This window comes from Megalobrama amblycephala, linkage group LG4, assembly GCF_018812025.1.
Source record: "Megalobrama amblycephala isolate DHTTF-2021 linkage group LG4, ASM1881202v1, whole genome shotgun sequence".
Taxonomy (NCBI): domain Eukaryota; kingdom Metazoa; phylum Chordata; class Actinopteri; order Cypriniformes; family Xenocyprididae; genus Megalobrama; species Megalobrama amblycephala.
The window spans coordinates 21,859,008-21,871,270 of NC_063047.1; positions in this window are offsets into that span (position 1 = coordinate 21,859,008).

The following is a 12,263-nucleotide window of genomic DNA, read 5'->3' on the forward strand; positions in this document are numbered from 1 at the left end:
TAAAGTATAATAAGTCTTTACTTGATAATCCACAGGGAGAAACACAGAATCCAGAGCAGAACATAAACCAACACATCACTTTGTACAAACAAGACCCAACAAACAACTGAAGACAAACAGGAACTTAAATACACTGACTGATTAACTCAAATAACGAACAGTTGTGATGAATGTGATTAATGTCCATGGTAACTGATTGTGGCGGGAAACTAGAACAAAGGAACACCTGACAAATGAAAACAAACAAACTGAAAGTCCATGTGGCGTGTGACTGTGACACAGTAAAACATGTGATGAATAATTTTGGTAATTGGTTGTACTACAGAGATTTTTGTGATAAATTTAACTTTCAGTGCCCATTTAGAGAATATAAACAACTCATGTGGTTTTTGTGAAAAAGAAATTGAAACGGTAGAACATTTTTTTCTTTCAATGTGAATTTGAACATTAATTTTGGCTTTCGTTTCAAAGTTGGAAACAATCTAAAGATATATTATACCCTTTGAATGTGATCTCAGTTAAAGTTGGAGTGTTTTTGAATAATAAAAACTCCATTTAAACGAATGGAAGAATGATTTAAAGCTATTTGTAAAATTTCAAATTCAATGCATGACGGATATAAATACCCTGAAACTTCTTTCTGTTTTGGACTTCTTTCATTACAAGAATTAGACCCTCACCTTTCCCTCTTTGAATTGAATGATTTAATCATCTTTTTTTTTTTTTTAAATGGCTGTCTAGCTGTTCAATGGTTTCAGAAGGTCGTGACCAGTGTTGGGCACGTTACTTTAAAAAAGTAATTAGTTATAGTTACTAATTACTTCTCACAAATAGTAACGGAGTTAGTAACTGAGTTACATCATTATAAAAGTAACTAATTACCAGGGAAAGTAACTATTGCGTTACTTTAAAAAATAAAAAAATAAATAAATAAAAAAAATATGCCAAATAAATTGAATGCCCCCAATATTACATATAAATCTAAGAATAAATTATTCTTGATGCGACTCCTGACTCATGATCCGCTCTTGCTCACGACATGAAATTTCTCTGTACTGTGTTGGTAGCCATTAAAGAAAACGTAGTTTCATATTTATGTTTAAATAGTCCTATGTTATGTTTTAAATCCATTTATTCGATTATGAAAAGTGAACAGCGTGAGTAAGATGCATCATAAGATGCGCAAATATATAGGGAGACATGGAGTGGGTCAGACATGATTTTAAACACTTCATTAAGTTTTGTTTTATAGAAAGCCTCTCTTTAAAGTGAATTTCGTTTTGTAAAAATTGTATCTTAATTTTAATCAATGTTTCATCAACCAATTGCTTGGATTTAATATATAACAAGCAAATATAGCAGACAATAAAATCATGACATGGAGGCGCGGGCGCGATCACTGGCGCGTGAACTGGAGCGCGTCTTATAGGCTAAATGAACCGAAACTCAGAGACTGCTTGCCTCGCAGACATGAGAAATATATCTATAGCATGCTTGAAATATCTACTTTAACGAAAATGAAGTAATTAAACACGAAAAGAAAGAGGCTACTCTGATTATATAGCCTAATCCGAATGAAATGTGCGTTATCTCTCTAGGCGCGTCCATATGAGCAGATGATCAGCAATGAGAATCAGCAATGTCAACTTCATCTTTGCAGCCGACACTGATTCAGAAAACATTACTTTATTAATAAACAATTAAAATGTCTCCTTGCTGTTTTTGTCACACTCATAATCATTACCTTTGCCGGTTCTTTATGGCAATTATGCGTGCCCTTGAGTGCTATATAGCATTATGTAAACGCTCCTTATTATGGTTTATTCTCTCCAGTATTTAAGAAATTAAATTAATATAAATGTGATTAGTCAACTAATAGCTTAAATGGACAACTACTAGTCGACTAGAAAAAAACTCATTTCACATATTTTCGATCAAGCATCAAAAAGGGTATTCTGGTTTGAGCTCGCGCTTTGCGCGCATGCTCTGACAGACACACACACAGCGCATCATACATTATTATCAGTTTAAAATTATATTTGTGTATGACTAACCGCAGCACACACCAGAGAAAAAAACTTTGCAGGTCCTATGGCTGAGAGAGAGCTTACTTGGATGAAAACCGCTTCAGTGAGCTCAATTATATTAACGCGGCATTTTTTTTGTCAGTAACGCTAACGGCGTTGTAACGGGAGAAAAAGTAATTCGTTTGATTACTCGTTACTGAAAAAAGTAACGGCGTTAGTAACGCGCGTTATTTATAACGCCGTTATTCCCATCGCTGGTCGTGACATGACTATACAGGTGCTGGTCATGTAATTAGAATATCGTGAAAAAGTTCATTTTTTTATTGTAAATTATTTTTAAAAAATGAAACTTTCATTTATACTAGATTCCCTACATGTAAAGTAAAACATTTCAAAAGTTTTTTTTTTTTTTTTTTAATTTGTTGATTAGAGCGTACAGCTAATCAAAGTTCAAAATCCAGTATCTCAAAATATTAGAATATTTACATTTGAGAATATTTACATTTTTATTGGCCAGCCAACATGACTGACCCCTGAATCTATGGGATATTTTCAAGAGAAAGATGAGAAACAGTCGATCCAACAATATACAGATGATCTGAAGGCTCAATAGTGCCTCAGAAGTGCCACACTTAATTGACGCTGTAATTTGTGCTAGAGCAAGTCATTTGCTGTAATATGTGCTGCCGACCAAGTATTGAGTGCACAAATGAACATACTTTAAAGAACTTGAACTTTTCTGTTTTGCAAATCCATTTTTTTATTGCTCTTAGGAAATATTCTAATATTTTGAAATACTGGATTTTGGACTTTCATGAGCTGTATGCTCTAATTATCAAAATTAAAAAAAAAAAAAAAACTTTTGAAATGTTTTACTTTACATGTAGGGAATCATCTAGAATATATGAAAGTTTCATTTTTAAAAATAATTTATAATAAAAAAATGAACTTTTTGATGATATTCTAATTATATGACCAGCACCTGTAGATATACCATGATGTTATGCGTGATCTGAAAGACACTATTGCCCTCTGGGGGAAGGAAAAATTCATGGGAAACCAAGTTTAGTGGGATGTACAAGCAAGGTTGGGAAGGTTACTTTTAAAATGTAGGCTTTTTCAGTACATATTACAAAATACATGCTTTAAAAAGTCATTTGTAACGTATTTCTTTATATTACACAAGTTTTGTAACTTAATCTAAATACTTTAGAATACTTTGGAATACTAATAAGATAACACAAAGGGTCCACCAAACATAGGACTTGGTTTTCCTCTGTATATTAATTTTAACATCAGTTTTCCACAATATTTCTTGAGGGAAAAAACGCAGAAAACCTTTACAAAAAATACTGATGCATGCAACACAATGCATTAAAGGTGCCATCGAACATTTTTAGACTTACATGTAATATAAGTCTAAGGTGTCCCCTGAATGTGTCTGTGAAGTTGCAGCTCAAAATACCCCATAGATTTTTTTAATTAAATTTTTTAACTGCCTATTTTGAGGCATAATTAGAAATGTGCAGCATGTCTAATCGCATAAGTATAGTTTTTATTTGGATGTTTACATTTGATTCTGAATGAGTTTGATAGTGCTCCGTGGCTAACGGCTAATGCTACACTGTTGGAGAGATTTATAAAGAATGAAGTTGTGTTTATGAATTATACAGACTGCAAGTGTTTAAAAATGAAAATAACAACGGCTCTTGTCTCCGTGAATACAGTAAGAAACAATGGCAATTTTAACCACATTTAACAGTACATTAGCAACATGCTAACCAAACATTTAGAAAGACAATTTACAAATATCACCAAAAATATCATGTTATCATGGATCATGTCAGTTATTATCGCTCCATCTGCCATTTTTCACTATTGTCCTTGCTTGCTTACTTAGTCTGATGATTCAGCTGTGCACAGATCCAAACGTTAATACTGGCTGCCCTTGTGTAATGCCTTGAACATGAGCTGGCATATGCAAATATTGGGGGCGTACATATTAATGATCCTGACTGTTACGTAACAGTCGGTGTTAAGTTGAGATTCGCCTGTTCTTCGGAAGTCTTTTAAACAAATGAGATTTATATAAGGAGGAGGAAACAATGGAGTTTGAGACTCACTGTATATCATTTCCATGTACTGAACTCTTGTTATTCAACTATGCCAAGGTAAATTCATTTTTCAATTCGATGGCACCTTTAAAGGTGCAATATGTAATATTTTTGCAGGAAAATATCCAAAAACCACTAGCCAGTGTTATATATTTTGTTCACTTGAGTACTTACAATATCCCAAATGTTTCCAACTATTTGTAAATCGTGAGAAAATTGCAGTTTTAACCAAGGCTCGGGGACGTGTGAGGAGTCGCCTGTCAATTGCATCATACCTGTGTTACCCTCGGTATCTAATATGATAAACAGAGCTGCGTTACCTCATATTCATGACAGGAATAGCGGAAGCGTCGCCGCCGACTGTGGCAAAATTAAAAGTCCCGCTGCTCGTGGCGTGTGTTGCGCAATCGCTCCAGTGGCCTCGTTCTGCTCCCACAACACTCGGTCCTGCTCTGCTTCATACAGTAATGTCAATAATAGGGCTGGGAATCGATTCCAAAAAGAATCGATTCCTCGATTCCGAGGCGTTGGGAATCGAGAGTCGATTCCAAAGGTTGGAATCGATTCCATTAAGGGGAATCGACTCCTCTTTTTTAACACAAACCGCGGCCACGTAGCCGATTTCATTTGTCAACACAATCACATCACCTGTAAAGAAATAAAGTTTAGAATAAATAAATGGATCCAGTCGTGACACAGAGTATGGTTTAGGTAGGATGATTATTTAAGCATTGTGTAGGCAATCACGCGCAATGACTGACCCAACCGAATCTTTAGAATCGGTTTCTGGGCCGGGTTTGATCTTACTCGTTGTAGTTTAGGACAAAAAAGAATAAATCAATCGACAACAACAATCAATCGCGCGAAGAATGTGTAAAGGCCTAGGATTTTCCCCCTTCTGGTCTATGTATCCCTGCCTCTGCTGAATTATTTTTATCCCCTTTTCGCAAACGAAACTACGAGCAATGACCGTCGTTGTTCTGTTGTAAGTTAAGTCATGAAATTACCAAACATGCGATTAAAGCTGCCTCAAAACTGTGCATGCATGTATTTGTTGACATGGTTTTATTGTTATCCAATTTGTTGGCCTTAAAACATCTTAAACATTCATATATACACCGGGAAATTCTCGGGGGAGCATACCCCCGTAACCCCCTGGCAAACTACATTTTCTGTCCTCGGTAATTATGAAACCCTGGCCAGCTTATATCTAATGAAATATGAGGTAAATGTGCATTTCTCCAAATGTGCGCACTTTTGGACTAAAAGTTTATGTGTATGCACTGCATAAGTGTGATCAAAAATAAATGGTACCAAACGCGATTGAATGTAAAGGTTTGTATATCGTTATTCTATTAATAATACCAATTGATATTGCATTTCTATCAGAAAGTCATTAAGAATTATATTTATTAGATAGCTTAGATATTTGCAACACTACGACACTAGTATTGCAAATATCTAAGCTATCTAATACTTCAAATTTCAAGGTTAAATCTTTTTATTTTTTTATTTTTCTGTAACAGCTACCAAAAATAGTGTATAGCTCCACTGTGGTTTTTAATAAATTAAAAAAAAAAAATAGTAAACTTTTCAAAACATCCCCCCCTCTGTTTTTTTTTCACAAATCGCACCCTTTATATGTAAATAGAATCTACCTATATGTATATGGTGAACATATTCCTAGTCTTTACACTGTGTGTCTACTGTCTACACCTGACGCAGGAAGCACGACATGACAAATTCCCGAAGTAAATGCCTCGTTCTAATTATGACCAAGCAGCAGTCGCAATATGTCTAATAGGAAGGACAAATGGATTTGCAACGGTCGCTTTGCATGCCCGGTGTAGAGAGTTACTTGCTGTGTGGCACGGTAAGACGCGACAATGTTAGACACGGTGGTGGCATAAAAAAAAATTGAGTGAGGAATCGATTCGAGGAATCGATTCTTTCGATTCCAGGAATCGATTCTTTCGATTCCAGAAACAGGAATCGGAATCGGAATCGATTCCAAAAAATCCGGAATCGAACAGCCCTAGTCAATAATCACATCAATGAACGTGATTTCTTTCAGAGTCCTATCTCTATTCTTTTGCACCGTCCGTCCGTTGAGGTGGAGACCACATGTCCCAAGATTCCGCACTCAAACTTGGCGTCATCAAGCTACGCCTTTGTTTTGAATAGACCTCTAGCGACCTCTAGTGGACAGAATTATTACATACCTCATCTTAAAGAGCTGGGGAACTTTTTGAATTGCATGAACAGGGTAAATTGACATTATTTTTTCTTCTGGGAAACATGGAAGTATTAACTTCTGAAGGGCAGTACTAAATGAAAAAAAAGATCTTTAAACAAAATGTACACATCATCATCCTGTTCAAAGTTTACACCCCCTGAATGCATTGTTTCCTTCTTGAGCATCAGTAAATATTTTCACCTTTTGTAATAGTCACTCACTTGCCCTCAGTGTGAAAAGATGGATCTCAAAATTATGCATTCACTGCTGTAAAGCATTCCAATATGCAGAAGATGCTGGAAAACCTGAGAATGTGCAAGACCTGGAAATTTTTTTCTGAAGAACAGAGCTCAGTTTAACAGCTCAGGACAAACAAGGAACTCACAAAATATCACAAAACATGAAAACAGCCGTGGATCATTCAGGTATAATGACAGACAGTTAATATTCAATGTAAATTTCTGAATTGAGCAATTTTTATATTAAATAATATATATAATAATTTTGTCTTATGGAGTGTATGTAAACATCTGTTATGTGAAATAGCTCATTCAGGACAGTGCTAAATAAAATATGCAATTTTTATGAACCCTCTTATTTTGTTAAGATGTTTTAAATTTTGCATATTCTGCAAGGGGTATGAATATGAGAAGAACTGTAGCTTAGGATGCTTCTGCAGTGTCGGAGTCAGAATCAACAATTGTTTCTTACATTAATTGCCAGTTACAGTTTACATTAATGTTTAAATGAAATAAATATCTAAGTTACATGTATTCTGTTACTCCTCAACCCTGTGTACAGATACCATATAACATATCTAGTTTTATAGATAGACCCTAGACCCATATATATGTCTCTGTAATTTAAATGCTGGATCTGTACATATCAAAACATGATTTAGCTTCAGAAATTAACAAGTACCATAGATAGAGTATCAAAATCTCAAAAACTAATGTGTAAAACAAACATATAATATTGCAGGAGACTACAAAACAAAACAAATCCAAATCTTGGATTAGTTGAAAAGCTGTGTAAAAATCAAGAGAACCAATATGAGTGACTCAGTGGCAGCTCCAGGATTTTTTTCTTGGGGGTGCTAAGGGGAGGCTTAACAGTTCAAAGGGGGTGCTAAGAAAAAAAATTATGTACATCAATAACTGAAAAAGCAGACGAGATGCGGTCAAAGGTGATGTCTAGCGCTCATTGAATTATAAGCGCGAGACATCACTGCCGTTGTCAGAGCGTGATCAGACCTCACTAACCGAGTGCTGTTGGACATAGTGGTGTATTAGAGGTAAAAAATGATATAAATACTGTTCGGTTTCTTGCACAAACCGATTGTTTCGTGTCTTAGGACATCAATGTGTCGTCACGAGCCGCAGGGTTTAATTTGGATTTGTCTGTGCATGTTTTATTTACTCTTATAAAATAAGTTCCCATTGACCCACATTATACGGCTGACAGACGGCAACGGTTGGAGTTAAAAATCATCATTTGTGTTCTACTGAAGAAACAAAGTCACCTACATCTTGGATGCGCTGGGGGTAAGCAGATGAACATCAAATTTTCAATTTTGGGTGAACTATCCCTTTAAAGTGCTTGATCCCCGATGATTCTGGTGGGGCTATAGCCCCTGCAAGCCCCGGCCTACCACCGCCACTGGAGTGACTATTTACTATTCCATAGCATTTATGTTGGAGCAGTAGCTGGGACTTTATCCACCAACAACAGTTAGATTATTAAGTTAAGTTTTAAGTAAGTAAGTAAGTAAGTAAGTAAGTAAGTAAATAAATAAATAAATAAATAAAAGCCTGATATGAGCTAAAGTATTAATATTTATAGTCAAATTTTTATGAACAATTTGATAATTCCAATGTTGGCTTTCAAGTTAAATAACTTGCTTTTAAAAGATTTTGTAGGTGGAGTAGCAGGTCTTCCAGGGTTTATTAGTGATATCAAGATGGATATAAAATAGAGAATCTTGTGTGGCTTATTAAAGTTAAGCTAAATATTGTTTTTTTTTAAAAAAAAAAAAAAGACCTGCTAATTTTTCTGGGGCACCTGTTTGAGCTGGATGTTTGAGGTTTTGAACAAGCAAGTGAGACTAAATGGCTATGTCTTACAGATTTGTAAAGTGTAAGCCACAGCAGTCACAACAAACTTACATAACCACATTTCTGTCAGCACTGCACAACTCAACCTCAGAACCAACCCACAGAGGATCCTTGATTCTATCTCCAGTGTTGACTTAATAGACTTGTGTCTTGGCAGTCTTATTAACCCTAAAAATGGCAAGACCATAAAAAAAGAAAATTAATTTATGGCTATGTTCATCTTATTGGGACACAAATAACACAACTTGATCTTTTTTTTTTTTTTTTTTTTTTCCTTCAAAATATAACTTTTAATTTTGTTTTTAATGTTTGTATCCCACAGGATACGTTGCCAGTTTAGGGGTATAAATTGACTGAAAACAGAATTCTTGTTTGGCAATGCCTTTTACAACATTTTAAACAATTTCAAAACATTTTATTCTCTAATAACTTATAATAAACATTCTTTATAACATATTCTGATAAACAGTATTTATGAATAAGTGATAAACAATATTTCCGACAGATACAACACAGATTTGCAACACAGATACATTTCATACTAGCCCTAAAAAGGGCAAAGAGTAATCAGAAAATTAATTTATTGATATTTTCCATCATCTAATTAGGACATAAATTATACTTTTTTTTACGATTTCTTTTAAAAAAATGACTTTTATTTGTTTATTTTAATGGCAAGCCAGATTTTTAAAACATTTATTCTCTCATAACTTAAAGTAAACATTCTTTGTAAAATTATGTTGAACAATAAGTATAATGCCTATTTATTATATACACAAAATTATATGGCAAATAAATGATCAATATGAACATGCCTTCATGCCTTCTGTACTCGGATTGATAGTTTATACTTATGAAGTAAAGACAACAATTTACTGTACTGAAGCAATTTGATTATGTTAAAAATTATTATTTTTACATGTTAATGTAAATGTCAAATATGACAACAGGCTTTTGGGGAACATTTGTCCATCTCCCAATTATCAATGATTTGCAAAAAAATGCATATATGAGCTATAAAACCTGATGTATAAATATGATGCTCAACAACAACACAACAAAAACATGCACATATATTTATATATAAGTTTGTATTTTTTTTAGTACCACACACACACACACACACACACACACACACACACACACACACACCAAACACACACACACACACACACACCTGGATCGCTATCTCTGTGGGGACTCTCCATAGGTGTAGACATAATGATTTTTATACTGTACAAACTGTATATTCTATCCTCTCACACCGGGAGAGATAGATATATACAAATCAATGATAATTGAGAAATGGATACATAAATGTTCCTTAAAAGCCTGTTGTGTCATATTTGATATCATGAAAACAATGTAAAAATATGTTTTTTTTTTTAACATTAAAAAATGAGGCATAAATAATCAAGTAAAGCCAAGTTTCTTCATTCCAGAAAATGTTTATCTTATATTTACTTTATTAAAAATATAAAATATTTATGAATAAAAAAAGATTATGAACTACCAATCAGAGGACAGAAGGCATTAAGTAGATTGTGTACGGCAGGTTTTTCAGCAAAGTTTTGGTGATATTGATAAATTATAGACCTTAGAAATTTGCATATTAAATATGATTATGTAGGCTAACATATTCATAAATAGGCCTTATTTTTATTGTTCAACAGAATTTTACAAAGAATGTTTGCTTTAAGTTATGAGAGAATAAATGTTTTAAAAATCTGGCTATAATGTTATAATATGCATTGCCAAACAATCATTCTGTTTTCAGCTGATTTATAGCTGGCGAATATGTAAAATATATCAAGTTTTATCAGAAGGTGAGTAGATTTCCCACTACAGGTGGTCATGCTGTTTTTAAATTATGAACAAAGTCAATATATCTATTCACAACAAACACCCTTTCAACATGAAACCAAGAAATGAGACCTAAACTTTCCCTGACTCTCCCCACAGCCTCTCAAATGTTTGTATCCCACAGGATACGTCACCAGTTTTAGGGTTAGGCAAACATTATACTTATCTCTACATTTATCATTCCTCCAGACAATGTTTCCTGCTAGACTTGTTTCTCACCTTCTAATTACAAGAGTTTAGCTGTTGGACAAAATTTCCTTATGAAAAGTGTTCCATGTTCCATGTGCCTACTGACATTAATGTTTTACCAACCATGTAATTTTCATTCCTTCTCTTTTATAATGTTTGTGAGTGTTGTGACATTCATATAACAATTAGGTAACACAATGTTTAGCAGTTCACAAGATAGCCAACAGATGTCGTAATCACCACAATTCTGCACAATGTCTTTATGCCCTAAGGGTTTCCCAAACAGGAGTTCATGAGTTGATGAAAAGACAGAAAAAAGAGACAGTATGTTTAGAGTTTGTGAATAGACAACTGTCAAAACAGTGATGGAACAATTGTGGACAGTTTTAATAGACAGTTTTGCTGTAGATAAAAGTTGCACATTGCCAGTAAACACATTGCAGAATTCTAGTTCATTTTCATGTTTTTCTGACTTAACTTTTTTCTTGACAGGAGTAAATGAAAGCAGCAAAACCTTTTCATACTAGACCAGTGCCGGTGTTGAGCCGAATTCTGTGACCCTAGTAGGCACTGTATTGAGCTAATCCGGCCTACTCCTAATCCCACTCATTTCATATGCCAGTACCATCACTACAGAGTCTATAATGTCACAGAAATCGGCACTACACTGGTCCTCCCTACGCTCTAACAATGGAAGGTATGTGGGCCCCCCAAACCAAAAGGGCCTCCTTTGCTATCAATGATTATTTAAAGGGTTAGTTCACCCAAAAATGAAAATTCTGTCATTTATTACTCACCCTCATGCTGTTCCACACCTGTAAGACCTTCGTTAATCTTCGGAACACAAATTAAGATATTTTAGTTGAAATCTGATGGCTCCGTGAGGCCTTCATAGCCAGCAATGACATTTCCTCTCTCAAAATCCATTAATGTACTAAAAATATATTTAAATCAGTTCATGTGAGTACAGTGGTTCAATATTAATATTATAAAGCGACGAGAATATTTTTGGAGCGCCAAAATAACCAAAATAATTACTTATTTAGTGATGGACGATTTCAAAACACTGCTTCAGGAAGATTTGGAGCATAATGAATCAGCGTATCTGTAACACAGTTCGTAGATGTGGGAAGGAGGCGGCGGGAATCGGCGAACATTCAACAAAACTTTAATTCCAAAATAAACAAAGAACAAAACGAAAGTAACAAACACAAACATAATAAAAAGTAAAATAAAGTCCAGGCCTGGTCCTCTCTCGTCCTTCACAGTCGTCGCTCCTCCTTTTGTGCTCCCAGAGCTCCTCCGTGAGAGACTCAAGGTCTCGTTATCACTTGCATCACCGGCCTCGCGCCGTTCCCTCGCGGCTCTCGCCCGCCCTGGTCACCAAAGTATCGAATCATGATTCAGATCGAATTCATTGATTCATTGTGCTCCGAAGCTTCCTGAAGCACTGTTTTTAAATAAGTCGTTATTTTGGTTATTTTGGCGCTCCAAAAATATTCTCGTCGCTTTATAACATTAATATTGAACCACTGTACTCACATGAACTGATTTAAATATGTTTTTAGTACCTTTATGGATCTTGAGAGAGGAAGTGTCCATTGCTCCCTATGAAGGCCTCACGGAGCCATCGGATTTCAACCTAAAAAATCTTTAATTTGTGTTCCGAAGATTAACAAAGGTCTTACGGATGTGGAACGGCATGAGGGTGAGTAATAAA